The sequence below is a fragment of the Panthera pardus genome, unplaced genomic scaffold, assembly GCF_024362965.1.
Source record: "Panthera pardus isolate Hobbes unplaced genomic scaffold, ASM2436296v1 HiC_scaffold_6, whole genome shotgun sequence".
Taxonomy (NCBI): domain Eukaryota; kingdom Metazoa; phylum Chordata; class Mammalia; order Carnivora; family Felidae; genus Panthera; species Panthera pardus.
Window position 1 is genome coordinate 71,397,335 of NW_026526991.1, and position 14,405 is coordinate 71,411,739.

At 41.0% G+C, this 14,405-nt stretch overlaps 1 long non-coding RNA gene across 1 annotated transcript; it reads right to left on the bottom strand.

Moving 5' to 3' along the window:
* Positions 1-204: 204 nt before the first annotated feature.
* LOC109268846 (uncharacterized) lies at positions 205-13,753 on the bottom strand. The gene is made up of 2 exons (XR_002080824.2): positions 13,467-13,753; positions 205-1,305 (listed from the first exon to the last, which is right to left on the bottom strand). It is a non-coding gene; the product is annotated as an uncharacterized LOC109268846 (long non-coding RNA).
* Positions 13,754-14,405: the final 652 nt, after the last annotated feature.

Below are 14,405 nucleotides of genomic sequence, written 5' to 3' on the forward strand. Positions count from 1 at the left end.
GGATGGATGATGGATGATTGCTCACACAGATGGATGGCTGGACAGATGGGCAAATGGGTGGATGGATATACAGTGAGAGAAATAAAACACTATTAGCACATAATACAGTGAAGATTGTAAGACAACATTAAAAAAAAAAACACAAAAATGTGTAATACAGATTATAGTGCTGCCAGAATTCAGGAGAGTTGATAAGTGGTGGGATTGACAGAAAAAAAATGTTTTGTGTCTTTCAGTCTCACATGCTCCAAGAAACTCCCAACGCCACATCGAATACACAGATTTTTCTTCTTTCTGTTAAGGCTGCACTCACGGCTGGGGAAAATCACATGGTCTCTCTCCCCTTCCTCTCAGCAAAGTCTGCAGCTTTTATAGCTTTCTTCCAGGTCTCTAGTCCTCTTGTCTCTCACTCTCAGAAGGCTGCATCTCTTATTTCCCAGAGAAATGTGTAGAGATCAGATAAATTTCCTCTATCTCTTTGTTGTTGAATCCAGTGAATACATTTTGGTCCTTGACTTGCTTGACTTCTCTGAGGCCTCTGACCTTGCCCACGCCTTTTCTCTTATTGAAACACTCCCGTCTTGGCAACTGCGAAGTTCCTCTTGCCTGAATGCTCTCTAACCTGTGTGGCTCATCCTTCTCTAGTCCTTTCATGCGTTCTTCTCTGTCAATTTAGCGTTGCTATTTATATTATTAGCAATTGGTACAGTAATGGTGCCTAACAAAAAACCATTCCCAAACTCAGGTGCTTATAGCAACAAGCATTTATTTTCATACTTTCAAGTCTGCAGCCAAACTGCAGTTCAGTCAAACTAGGGGGGACTCTGTCAGCTGGACTTGACTCCAGGTTGCAAGTCAGGCTCAGGTCTATTCTGCCTGTTTTCATTCTGGGCCCAGTCTGAAGGGCCAGTGGCAACTGAGGGCATGTTTCCTCACAGAAGATCATAAGAGGGGATGTCTGTTCATATCATGCCCACTAACATTCCATTAGCCAAAGCACATCATAGAGCTCTGCCCAATGTCAGGGTATGGGTGTAACATTCATCCACCATGAAGCTACTGCAAGGATGTGGATATGTAGTACAATTACCAGGAAGTAAGTAATTCACAATAATCGTTCAATTTTGTTTTCCAGGGTTCTTTCCTCTTTCCCTTTCCCTTCTCATCTCTTCTTGGGTTCTTACCCGTACTCATTTCATGTTAATGATCCCCTCCCTAATCTATAGCTTCAATCCAGATTTTCCTGCCAATTTCCAGATCTGTGCAACCAGTTGCCAAATCTCTGGTTGGAATGACCACCGGCATCTGAAATGCAAGATAAAAGGAAAAGTTAAGGAACTGAATTCCTTATCTTTCTATAGATAAAGCACCCAAACTGTGACTCCCACCCAATTAATATTTCGTGAGGGGTTATTATGTATCAAGCACCGCTCTAGGGACAGGAGATAGAACAATGGAGAAAGAGGAGGAGAGAGGGAAGGAGAGGAGAAGAAGAAAGCAGAGGAGGGGGAAGAGAGAACAAGGAGAAGGAGGAGGAGGAAAAGGAAGGGGAGGAAGAAGGAGAAGTAGAAGTAGGAGAAGAAGGAGAAGAATGCTACCTACCCTCGTGTTTCTTACATCCCACATGCTTGTTAAATAAATCCAAATTTTTAGGTGTCAGTCAGGGTTGTATCACTATGTCACTACAAATAATGTAGAAAACACATTTATCATAGGGGCTAGACCATATGTAACTGCGAGAATAGTCTCTGCAGGCTGATGGAGGAGCCTATATAGGTTGTTTTCTCTGTAACTGGGGTTGGTCCACTAGAGCTAATTCACTCTAGGTCAGCCAGACTGGCACTAGGGAGGGAAAGCTGAATGTAGATGAGAAGAAAGACCATCAGAAACCATGAGGATGAACTGGGACCTCTGTCTGCCTCACATGTCAGCTTTAGTGCCCTAGATGACCTGCTGGTGCCCTTCCCTGTGGAGCTGCACATTCACTTGGCTCAGCACTTGGGAAAGCTGACAAAGGGGACCTGGTGAGAGTTGAAGGAGCTACAGAACTGGGAGCTACCCTGCACCAATTAGGCGAGCCAGCAGACCTGCAGCTATGTGGGTGAGGGCCCGGCACCAACCCAGCACTCACCACAGTGGCTGGTGCCCAGCACCAACCTTCAGGACTCAAGTTGGCTGTGACTTCACTTGAGCTTTCCAAACCCTGGGCAGAATGTCTCCTGTGGCCAATACTAACCAAAAATCAGGGTGCCTGGGTGGCTCAGTCAGTGGCTCAGTGGTTAAGTGTCCGACTCTTGACTTCAGCTCAGGTGTGATCTCCTGGTTCGTGAGTTAGAGCCTCACGTTGGTCTCTGCGCTGGCAGCACAGAGCCTGGTTGGGATTCTCTCTCTCTCCCTCTCTCTCTTCCCCTCCCCCACTCATGCACACACTCTCTCCAAATAAATAAATTAAAAAAAAAAATACTAACCAAAAACCATATAGGGAAGAGAACTCTGGGAAACATGGTTCCAGAGTAAATAAGTTGACACAGTACAAAGGCATCAGAATTTGTTAAAATATTTATATTTTATATATATGTATGTACATAATAAATATACATATGGTATATAGATATTATATATGTATATGTATACATATGTGTGTGTGTATATATATATATGTCTATATATATATGTCTATATATATATATGTCTATATATATATGTCTATATATATATATATATATATAGAGAGAGAGAGAGAGAGAGAGAGAGAGAGAGCTTAAATGAGACCTGAGTAGTGTGTAGAATTTGTATAATCCTAGAGGTGAAAGGAATCACCAAAAAGGCAAAAATAAGTATTACAGTTTGTCATGGTAAACAGTTTAGCCTACCTTCAGAGGCTTATTTTTTAGAAAAATGTGATTAATCGGGGCGCCTGGGTGGCTTGGTCGGTTAAGCATCTGACTTCAGCTCAGGTCATGATCTCACAGTCTGTGAGTTCGAGCCCCGCGTCGGGCTCTGTGCTGACAGCTCAGAGCCTGGAGCCTGTTTCAGATTCTGTGTCTCCTTCTCTCTCTGCCCCTCCCCTGTTCATGCTCTGTCTCTCTCTGTCTCAAAAATGAAAAAACGTTAAAAAAAAAATTAAAAAAAAATGTGATTAATAATATACTCACCTGCCTGGGGACCTTACAGACATTTTATAGAACATGATCAAATGATGCTAGTAGGTCAATATACAAATCCAAGGTGTTGAGTATTTTTCATCATTTAGAGGAAACATCATACATAGAGACAAGGGAACCTGTTCTTTACATGTCCAAGAACTTCAGGCCACGTAGGAGCCATTTACTATTCCACCGAGTAATTTATTAAGGGACTAAGAAAGTAAATGCACAAACTCCACGACTGACTTACATGCAGGTAATAATTTACTCTTCTGGAAGCATCTGGCTCATCACTTTTCCTCTAGTTTTCACACATATTCTGAAGAAGGTGTCAATCACTTGCCTATCTGGGTACAATTGACGTAATTTAAAACAGATGTCACATCTCAATAATGGAAAGAAGGCTCTGCTTGGAGAACTGCTGAAGGGGACAGGACATGCATGCAGCTGGCCGGCCCTGAGGCAGAGCCCACAGGCACAAACACTGTTAGGCAAAGGTTTCAAGCAGAAGTTGACCTACAATACCTGCAAACATCCTCTTTCTTTACCCTTTCTCCCTTTTCTCTCTCTCTCTCTCTCTCTCTCTCTCTCTCTCTGTCTACTCAGCATGCTCCCTGGATCTAAGGAAAGAAGCCAATAAACTAATCACACTAAGGTGTAAAACCCTGATAAGACAGCTATGGGATATTCACAAGGTCATAAGCCAAGGAAAAACAACAGAGCAATGAGATTTGAGGGGATCTTGAGCCAATAAGGGAGGATATAAACCTTCAGATTCCCTCACATTAATCCCTCTGCTCGTTTAGAGCCTGTGTTATGCCCTATCACGGTGGACTCACAGATGGTAGGAATGAGGACTGTTTTTATTCAGCACCAGTGTTTCCCCACAGACTCCAGATGTAGAGGAAATCTCAGCTCACCCTTTGTGCTTGTTTCTTGTGAGCAGTTTAGGTGTTCTAACCGCTAACAGGCCAGCACTATCCCCTTCAATATGCTGCTTTTTCTGCTGACTGAAACTCAGAAGCAGTATGTTCCAAATACCTTTCTCAATATTTTTTTCTCTCACTACTGACATCTGTCCCCAAAACTAATTGATAGGACAGATGGATGGATAGAAAGATAGATCGATAGATAATAGATAGATAGATAGATACCTATCATAACGGTGAAATGTGAATTTTCAAAGAAGAGAACAAAAGGAAATGAAATACAGAGAAGCCTGAAAAGATTTCCTTTCTTGAGGTTGGAAAGGCTTTCAAACCAATGCTTGAGTGTGCACACTGTATAGTACTGTACTTACAGCCCTCTAGATTCCTAAACAAGCATCCTTAATGGTCTAGGCTTGAATCGTCCTGTCCTGTTGTCTGCCCTCCCCACTGTGCCAATCCTCCATATCCCCAGCCCTTAAGCAGCTCAGATCCATGTTAATGCCAAGAGAGCACTGCATGGGGGCCCCAATTTACTGGAGCCAAGGGCAAAAATAAAGCTATGAAATTGTTTGCAAGAGCTTAAAATAACTAGTCTGGCAAAGCTAAGCTACACTTTGAGAGAGACAGCAGGGCAGCAGAAGAGAGAATTGTAACCATCCCACTGCCCATAAATGACCTCCCTGCTCTGCCCAGTGGTGCACTTCCTCCCTATGAGAACATCTCCCCTAAGGCAGTGACCGTCATTCAACTTTTTATTTTTCACCCACATAGCATCTTTTTAAATGTCTACTGAATAGTAAAAGACCAGTAGCAATGAGAGAAGGGCTCTTAATGTAATTTAATATGACTTCAGAAACCACAGCCAGGAGACAAATACATCAGTGGATGTATTTTTCTTTTAGAATGCCCAAAATTTACTCATCGTGAATCCTCTGTTGTAAGCCTGTCCCAAAGGATTGCAAAACAAAAGCTAGATTCACTGGCTCCTTCCTTGCTAAACAAGACTCACCCTGTCCCTTGGGGCAGCCAGCAACCAAACAGGGTTTGCACCCTGCCCCATAGGGTAAGTGACTGAGAGCAAAGGAGCCTAAAAAGAGGAAGGCTGGGTGGAGTAGGTTCCAGCCCTACCTGCACCATCCAAGGCACGGAACCAAGTCACTTGGATGGAGGTCCAACAATTGAGGGCAGGTTAATCAACACCCATCTTGGCATTTCTCTGCAGTAGGCACGGAACCAACACGATGCACCATCAGGCACACAGACACTTGCCTTCTTGCCAAACCCTCAGGCAAGCTGGATCCGGTCTCCATTATCTAATTTGATTCTGGGCCCCTAGCTACAATGGTGGATGAGGTCCAAGCCCTAGTAAATCCCCATGCCCTGAATGGTTCCCAGGAACTCAGGTCAGCTCTGGCACCTCGACAGAGTCAAAGCTCAGACTGTGTACCTTCCCCTTCTCCTCCACCAGCAAACAGTTTTCACGCTGGGCCCTGGAGAATTCCAAACTGGAGGGAGCCAGAAATTAGATGGGATATTCTTTAACAAATATGCGCGGGAGCTGGAATTACCACCAGGCTAGGATATCTGAGATGCCAGGAGCCCTTGCACATTCCTGAATGTGCTGACTCCCAGACTGATGACCAACATTTCAAAGTTTCATATCTCCCTCAAATGTCATATTAAAGACTAAACTTGTCCTAACTAAATCTATATTCATCTATAGACATAAGCCATACCAGACATTTTTATTGTAACTCCGGCTGCCTGATAACCTTAGGGGGCGTAGAATCAACTTTTGGTTCATCCTGGTATCCCCAGAATCTAGCATTGAGTCTGGCACACAATGTATAAGAAATAAAACTTTACTGAAGTGAATTATTCTTGTTGGTAATACCGTACATATCACAGATTACATACTTCCTTGTGTTAAACATATTTACATATTATGTTGAATTTACTTATATACCATATTATAAGCTTGTAGAGGATGAGAGGCATCATAGGTGACCAATGAATACATGTTCATCAAATAAATGAAGTTGGAGAAATCATGAATTTCTCAGAACTATGAAATTTTTAAAAAACAATTTTGGACTTATTATTTTGAAATATCTACCACCAAATTCCTTTAGCCACCATCACTAAGAATGATATGTATTGTGTTGAAGATTGTTGCAGAATGATATATCTTGGCTTTCACCACCTCTTCTCATCAATATTTTAATAAGCACAAGGGGGAAAGGAGGCACACCCCCAAAATGTCAGAGGCTTAGTTCTGGAGCGAAAAGGCTTATTGCCAAACAGGGTCTAAGCTGGCAAGTCCGCTTAATCAGCTCGCTGTAATGGGAAAGGTGTCCATCCTGTTGGTAGTCTCTGGGTATCAACCACTAGGTCTCTGGGCTTATTACCCAGCAGTTTGCAGCTGGGGCAACATCCCAAAGCAACTTTCCTCTCAGACACTCTACGCGTTTAGCTAGTTGAACCAAATGGTTCCTATGGATACTTCTCGTATCAAGAATTGTATGATGTCTACATATTACTTGATGAATATACTTTCAGTGCTAATAAATTCAAATTGGTGACTATTACTGGAAAACAGGAAATTTCTAAGTAAATGTGAAAATTTAATCCAAATCAGCGTCCTATGTGATACAGATTATGATGCAATTTAGTAAGTGAAACAGAAAAATAGAACCTGGATGACATCTTAAATATACACCATTCTAATTTTACCCAAGCTAAATAATTGTATGTTATTATAATAATACACACAATTACCAGGTAATAATAGGGTTGCATTCATATACTAAGCACTTTACAAACTATAAGTACAATGGTATTTGCTGTAATGGTTACCATCGAGTTTGCAAAATGCTTGTTGCTTCCATTTTCACATGCTCACGTGCCCTAGTACAACTGAATTTTCCAAAATCCTTGCAAAAGTCACAAAGTCATAAGATAACTGAGAAAGAAAAGGTGAAGGAGGTTTGCTGTTTGCAAAAGGATCTTGCTTTATGAAAAAGAGCATGAATTTAGCAGGCAGACTAATCTGGATTTGAATTCTGGCTCTTATGTACAAGCCATGTGACCTTGGGCATGTGATTTAACTACTCTTTCCTAATCAGCAAGAATGATGATTACAAAAAAAAAAAAAAAAAAAAAAAAAAACTTTCAGAAAACCGATGCAAAGATTAAGCCATAGTAATGTGTGTGAAAGTACCTTGCGTCACTCTTGGAAGATAGTACATGTTCATAAATATTTAGTTTTCTTTTTTATGTAACGTAGAGTGAATTCTTTGCTTAAAACTCACAGCTGACACTGGGGAGTATGAATAGCTTTGCCTCCCCTCCCCCTGCATTTTCCCCACATTCTGTGAGGTAGCCAGGTCCCATCACATTTCTACCTCCATTCTCCCCTTATTCTTCGGGTAAAATGAAATCTTTGGTCTCAAATAACTGAAATTCCAGTGAGCTAAATCAGGATACCTTCCTATAGACAGGGGAGGTTTTGGGCAGTGGTCTAGATTTTTGATTCATCTTGGTATCCTAAAGCAGCATCGGATAGAGAAAGTAGTCTGTGAGGTCTTTCATCTAGAATAGAATAGAATAGAATAGAATAGAATAGAATAGAATAGAATAGAGTGGAGTAGAATAAAATAAAATAAAATAAAACAAAATAAAATAAAATAAAATAAAATAAAATAAAATAAAATAAAATAAAATAAAAATAAAATTCCGAAAAAAATCTGAGTTCCCCTGTCCTGGAGACAGGCTGGTAACTAGTTCAGTGGAGACTGCAAGGAAAATGCTACGTGTTAACTTAACTGGGTAATTGTATAGAGTCCCTTCCATGCAGGGAACTCAGAGCCCTTTAATATCAAAAGTTCCACTTGTGCTGAGAATATATATGCCCCACTTTAGAAGTTCTGGAACTCTCTCCGACCACTAAAGAACAAAATCTTTAAAACTGAAAGCTCCTCATATGGTTTCCCTTTAGGTTATATTTAGTTCAATAAAGGAAAAGTAATTTACCTGGAAGATTTATTATGCATTTCCAAAAGGTGGACATTTACTCTCTCCTCATCACCAGGATTAGGCACAATTATGTCATTAACCTTCCAAACATTCCTTTTGGATGGTGGTGAATTTCCTAATAACCATTATGGTCAAGCTGAGGTCAGAGGTAAACAAAAGGTTAAGTATCACAGACTCTAGGGTCATATAACTTCAGAGGCAAAAACCATGATTAGAATCTTGGTTCTCTGGCTAATTACCTCACTGTCGTCCAGACTGGTGTGTCTCTTCTGATGCCTACAGAGACTTTTCTGATGTTCACGGGTCATGAGGAAAGCTCAGAAGGGATGGAAAAAATGATCCGGTAACCAGGGACAGAAAGAGAGGCTCTCAGCCTGCTTCATCATGGTTATTTATGGCCTGCCTATCAGGGACACAGCTTACACAGCTAGGGCTTTATAGAGAAAAATCTAGACCAGATGAGCGAATGTATTTAATGTGGTCAACCAATCTGGGACAGAGCAGCACCAGCCAGTTCAGAGACAAAACGGGGTTCTTGCAGCTGACCTTTTTCATGTTCTCTGCTTAGGACATAAGCACAAAATTCCTTATTATTATCTAGTTTACAGCTTAGATCCTAAGTTTACGAAGTTCAAAAAGTTAAAATAACTGAAATTTATTGAGATTCTATTGCATGCTCTGCACTATTTTAGATGTTTTATATACATTTTCTTTTCTTTTCTTGAGAGAGAGAGAGAGAGAGAGAGAGCGCGCTCAAGGGTGGGTGGGAGGCAGAGGGAAAGGGAGAGATAGAATCTTAAGCAGGCTCTACACCCAGTGTGGAGCCCAACGTGAAGCTCATGACCATGAGATCATGACCTGAGCCAAAATCAAGAGTCAGATGCTTAACCAACTGAGCTGCCCAGATGCCCCATATTTTCTTACTTAATCTTTATAAGAATCCTACAAGTTATATATTATTCTCCTTTTTTACCACTGAGAATACCAAGGCTCCAGAAGACCAAGTAATTTATCCAACTGAACCAACAGAGCTTAGACTCTATTCAGGCAAGGTTTAGTAGACTCCAAAGTCTATGATCTTTCTGCTATGTTTCCATTTTCTTACAGAGAAACTCTCTGTGGGTCGCCTGGGTGGCTCAGTTGGTTAAGTGGCCTACTTTTGCTCAGGTCATGATCTTGCGGTCCATGAGCTGGAGCCCTGCGTCGGGCTCTGTGCTGGCAGCTTGGAGCCTGGAGCCTGCTTTGGATTCTGTGTCTCCCTCTCTCTCTCTGCTCTCCCTGCTTGTGCTCTATCTCTCTCTGTCTCTCAAAAATAAATAAATGTTTAAAAAAAAATTTTTTAAACAAAGAAACTCTCTGTAAGGTGAAGGCCAGATCAGACCATTCCTCTCTCTGTGGACCACTCACCAACAACTTTTGACAAGTGTTTTTAGCTGGGATTGATTTCTTTGAAGTAAAATGAGTTCAGCCTCAGGAATCAGTTTGCCACCTCCTATGTGTGCCAAGAAAAGACTGTACATAGATATTGACCACAATACCTGGTTAATCACAGAATCCCTGTAACCCAAACTATAAGCTTCCACAAAGGGAAAATGCTAGGTTACATGGCTCCCTGAAATGGACATAGACTCCATTGCCCCCTAGGATAGTACTATTCAATGTTATACTTGCTAGAAACATAACAAAAGCATAAAAGGTAACCTTTAAAATAAACATGACCTCTGTCACACCCTTCTCTTGTTGCTTTTTTCCCTCTAACCCTGATTTAGGACCTGCCTCTTCTCTAGAATCTAGAATGTCTAGAGCAGAGCTTCTCAACTTCAGCATTGTTGACATTTGGGGCTGGATAATATTTTGGCACAGTGAATGGGGACTGCCCTGTCCATTGTGAAATATTTAACAGCATCTCTGGCCTCTACTCATTTAGATGCCAGTAGCAACACCCTCCCCAATCATGAAAATCAAAAATGTCTCCAGATGTTGCTGAATGTCCCCTAGAGGACAAAATTACCCCTGATTAAGAATCACTGGTCTCAATTATGGACTTAGTTACCAAAAAACTCTAGGAAGCTCTAAATAGAATGTTATTGTACAGCCCTGAGATCATTTTCAGGACACAACAATGCTTGATCATTGTAAAAGGCTGATATTCTAGACTCAAAAGAAAAGTAGATGGCATTCTCCAGGTGTTATCTGCAGTGAAGGAGAATAAAGAAGTTTCAATCTTGGAGAATTTTTCAGGAAGCTATCATCCACTTCCTAGGTAGTGAGTGAACAAAAAAAAAAAAAAATGTTTTAACTCTAGTATGAAGAATCAGTCTTCAAAATATGTGCTTGTGGAGGCACCTGGGTGGCTCAGTTGGTTGAGCGTGTGGCTCTGGATTTCAGCCCCGGTTATGATCTCAAGGTTTGTGGGATTAAGCCGAGCATCAGTCTCAGCACTAACAGGGCAGAGCTTGCTTGGGATTTTCTCTCTTTCTCACTCCCTGTTCTTGCTGTCTCCCTGTCTCTCAAAATAAGTAAGTAACCTTTAAAAACAAAACGAAACCAAACAAGGGGCACCTGGGTGGCTCATTCGGTGAAGGATCCAACGCTTGGTTTCGGCTCAGGTCATGATCTCACAGTTTGTGGGTTTGAGCCCTGTGTCAGGCTCCTCACTGATGGGGCGAGACTGCTTAGGATTCTCTCTCTCCCCCTCTCTGCCCTCCCCCACTCACATGTGCACACTCTCTCTCAAAATAAATAAACTTTTAAAAACATAAAAATAAAACAAAAAATGTGTGCTTGTGTATGTACCTTTTCAATTGAATCTTCTTAAACTAGAATAAGTTATGGCAATGAGAAAAACACAATTCTCCACTTCTGCCCACAATGTTATTTACTTTTTCTTTAGTGCAAATAAGTCAGAAACCCAGACTTAAAGATATTCACGGGGTGCCTGGGTGGCTCAGTCGGTTGAGCGTCCAACTTCAGCTCAGGTCACGATCTCACGGTTTGTGAGTTCCAGCCCCGCGTCAGGCTCTGGGCTGATGGCTCAGAGCCTGGAGCCTGCTTCCGATTCTGTGTCTCCCTCTCTCTCTGCCCCTCCCCCATTCATGCTCTGTCTCTCTCTGTCTCAAATATAAATAAACATTAAAAAAAAAAAAAGATATTCAGATGGCCACCCTTCTCAATTACACTTAGTACCAATGAGTAAGAACAAATTTTCTAAAAAAAAAAAAACTAAGAAAAAAATGTCTATGGTCAATATGTTGTTTGAGTCTTGAAAAATTCTGCAAAGTTTTTGTCTTTATTCCTTGCCCTTAATAAACTTAGGGGAAAGTGGCACAATTTAGCAATATAAATATTGATTTAGCTATGTTTGATCTTCTTTCTGCCTTTTTCTATTTTAAATTTTTTGTAATCTGGCTTAAGTCAGTTTTACCAGGAATTGTTCACTGAAGTCCTTGTTTGGCTCTTAGATTTGTCTGTGAATAAACACTGTATTATATGTGAAATACAAGCAAATCTCTCCAAGTGTTGTAGTACAGAGCCAGCAATGGGAGGGTTGGATTGGAAGGGGCTGGAGAGGCAACGATTTAAAGTAATAGGACACATGAAATATCTAATCACCAGAGAAGTCATTCCATGTTGTTAAATAGAGATAGAATGTTCTAAATTCTTGAAGAGGATTCAGAGGAAAACAGAGTATGTGAATAAAAATATGAACATACATAATGATTTAACCCTCACAACAACCCCAAGAGGGAGATTGTGATTATCTCATTTTTCTGGTAAGAAATGGAGGCACAAAAAAGTAACTAGCTCAAAGCCAAATAGTAAGAGGCAGAGGTGGAACTTGAACCCTGGCAGTTTGACTCCCAAACTCACTCTACTATGCACACAATTCTTTGGGAGATTTAGAAGCAAGGATCTAGGAAGGAAATGGGATCATTTGTCCCAGAGAATTGTAAAGTGATAGATCATTAAAAATTTGGCCACACTGAAGGAAGATCTAGCAATAATTCTGTTAATTTCATCACCATACAGAGAAATTCCTTTGGGATTGGGAAGAAAGGAGCCTGAACCAGCCCCATCTGCTAGCCATACTCATCAAATTAGCCACGTAATTGCCAAATGCCAAACTTACTTGGAAGATTCAGCCATAATGTTATTCTTTAAAGATAAACAGTTTTGTAAATAAACATCTGCCCACTCCCACTCCCACTGACAACTAAAAAGCAGCTCTGTGTAGGAGGCTGAGTAATTATCTCAGATGTGGAATGATGAACTCCAAACCCACGAGGAGATTATTCATGATTACCTCAGAAATACTGCCATGTTCCCACCTGCTGCTACTATTTCTCTTTTCTCTAGTCTTGCTTTCCCCATTGCCCCCCCTCAGTCTTTCCTGCCTCCACCTGCCTTCTGAACATGGACTATCCAAGGCTCTGTCCTCAGCCACCATCATGAATCCAACCATCTCTCATAAGCAATCCTAAATCTAAGCTTCCATCCTGACCCCCCTCCTTACTTCCAAACCCACATTCCTATCTTCCTAATGGACAGTTCATTCATTTGTCCAAAACAGGACTCACATGCTTCCCTCACACACACACACAAAAATAAAATAAGGAAAATGCTGATGTCAGTGATCATAACTAATAGCCATTGTGTCAGTCACCCAGTTCTCTCTACTATTCCTATCACATCCCAACATTTACCTGATGCTGGTTTCAAGGTTTGTCACTTTTGCTTCCTTCTTTTCATTTTTATAGCCCTCCTAGATTTCTTTAATGAGCTTCTAGCAAATTACCCTGGCTCTGGATTGCACTGCCTAATACTGTAGCCATGAGCCACATGTAGCTAAGGAGTACCTGAAGTGTGCCTGATCTGAAATGAGACATGCCCTAAGTATAAAGGCATGCTCCATTTGAAGCTTCCATTGGGAAAAAAAAAAAAAAAAGAATAGAAGATATCTCATTAATAATTTGCATAGAGATCACATATTGAAATTATAATCTTTTTATGGATTATGTGAAAATATTGAATTGTTCCATGTTTCATCATATGCCTTTTTAATGTGGCTGAATAATGGCGTCCCAAGGTGTCAACATCTGAATCTTCGGAACCTGTGAGTACGTGATCTTACAGGGCAAAAGGAACTTTGGAAATGTGATTAAGTTAAGGATCCTGAGATAGGAAGATTATCCAGATAAGCCCAGTGTAATCAATAGGGGCCCTAGAAGAGGGAGACAGGGAGATTTGACTGCAGACGATGTTATGCTACTAGCTGGGAGGAAGGAGGCAGGGGCCCTGGACCAAAGAATGTAGGCTGTCTCTAAAAGCCAGTGTTGTCAAGGAAACAGATTCTTACCGGAAGACTCCAAAAGGAAAACAGACGAGCTAATACCATGATGTTAGACTTGTGGCTTCCAGACCTGTGGGAGAATAAATGTGTGTTGCTTTAGGGCACAAAGTTTATGGTAATTTGTTACAGTAACAATTGAAAACTAATACATATGGCTACAAGGAAATTTAATTTACATGTGGCTCCCCTTTGTAGTTCACATTAGCTTTCTGTAGGAGAGCACTGCTTTAGAATCTTCTCCCTGTCCATTCCCCAGCCAGAGTGATCTTATGCCATCACTCCCCTGCTCAAATGCTGTCCATGGCAAAGCAGGTGGATAAAATGAAGCCCAAATTCTTGTTTGGCTCTCAGATCTCTCCGTCACCTCCATCACTTCACAGTTGACAGCCTTTGCCATTTCATCAGTGCTACAAACCCCCAAATATCTTATACACACACACACACACACACACACACACACACACACACACATATGCATACACATATATATATACACATATACATACATATAGATATAGTTGACATACCCAATGTTACATTAGTTTCAGGTGCACAACAAAGTGATTCAACTTCTCTCTACCTTATGCTGTGCTCACCATAAGTACAGCTACCTACCGTCTGTAACCATACAATGCTATTACAATACCATTGACCATAAACACTATGCTGTACCTTTTATCTCTGTGACTTATTATTCCATAACTGGAAGCCTGTATCTCCCACTCTCCTTCACCCACTTTGCACATCCCCATTCCCCTCCCCTCTAGCAACCATCAATCCTGTATTTATAGATCTGATTCTGCTTTTTTAAACATCTTGTCTTTCAACCAGTTTGGTCTACCTCTGTTGCCTCACATTTTCTTTATTTCCCTATTTTTGCCCCCCCCCCTTTTTAAATGTTTTTTTTAATTTTATTTTTGAAAGAGAGAGAGAGAGATGCAAGTG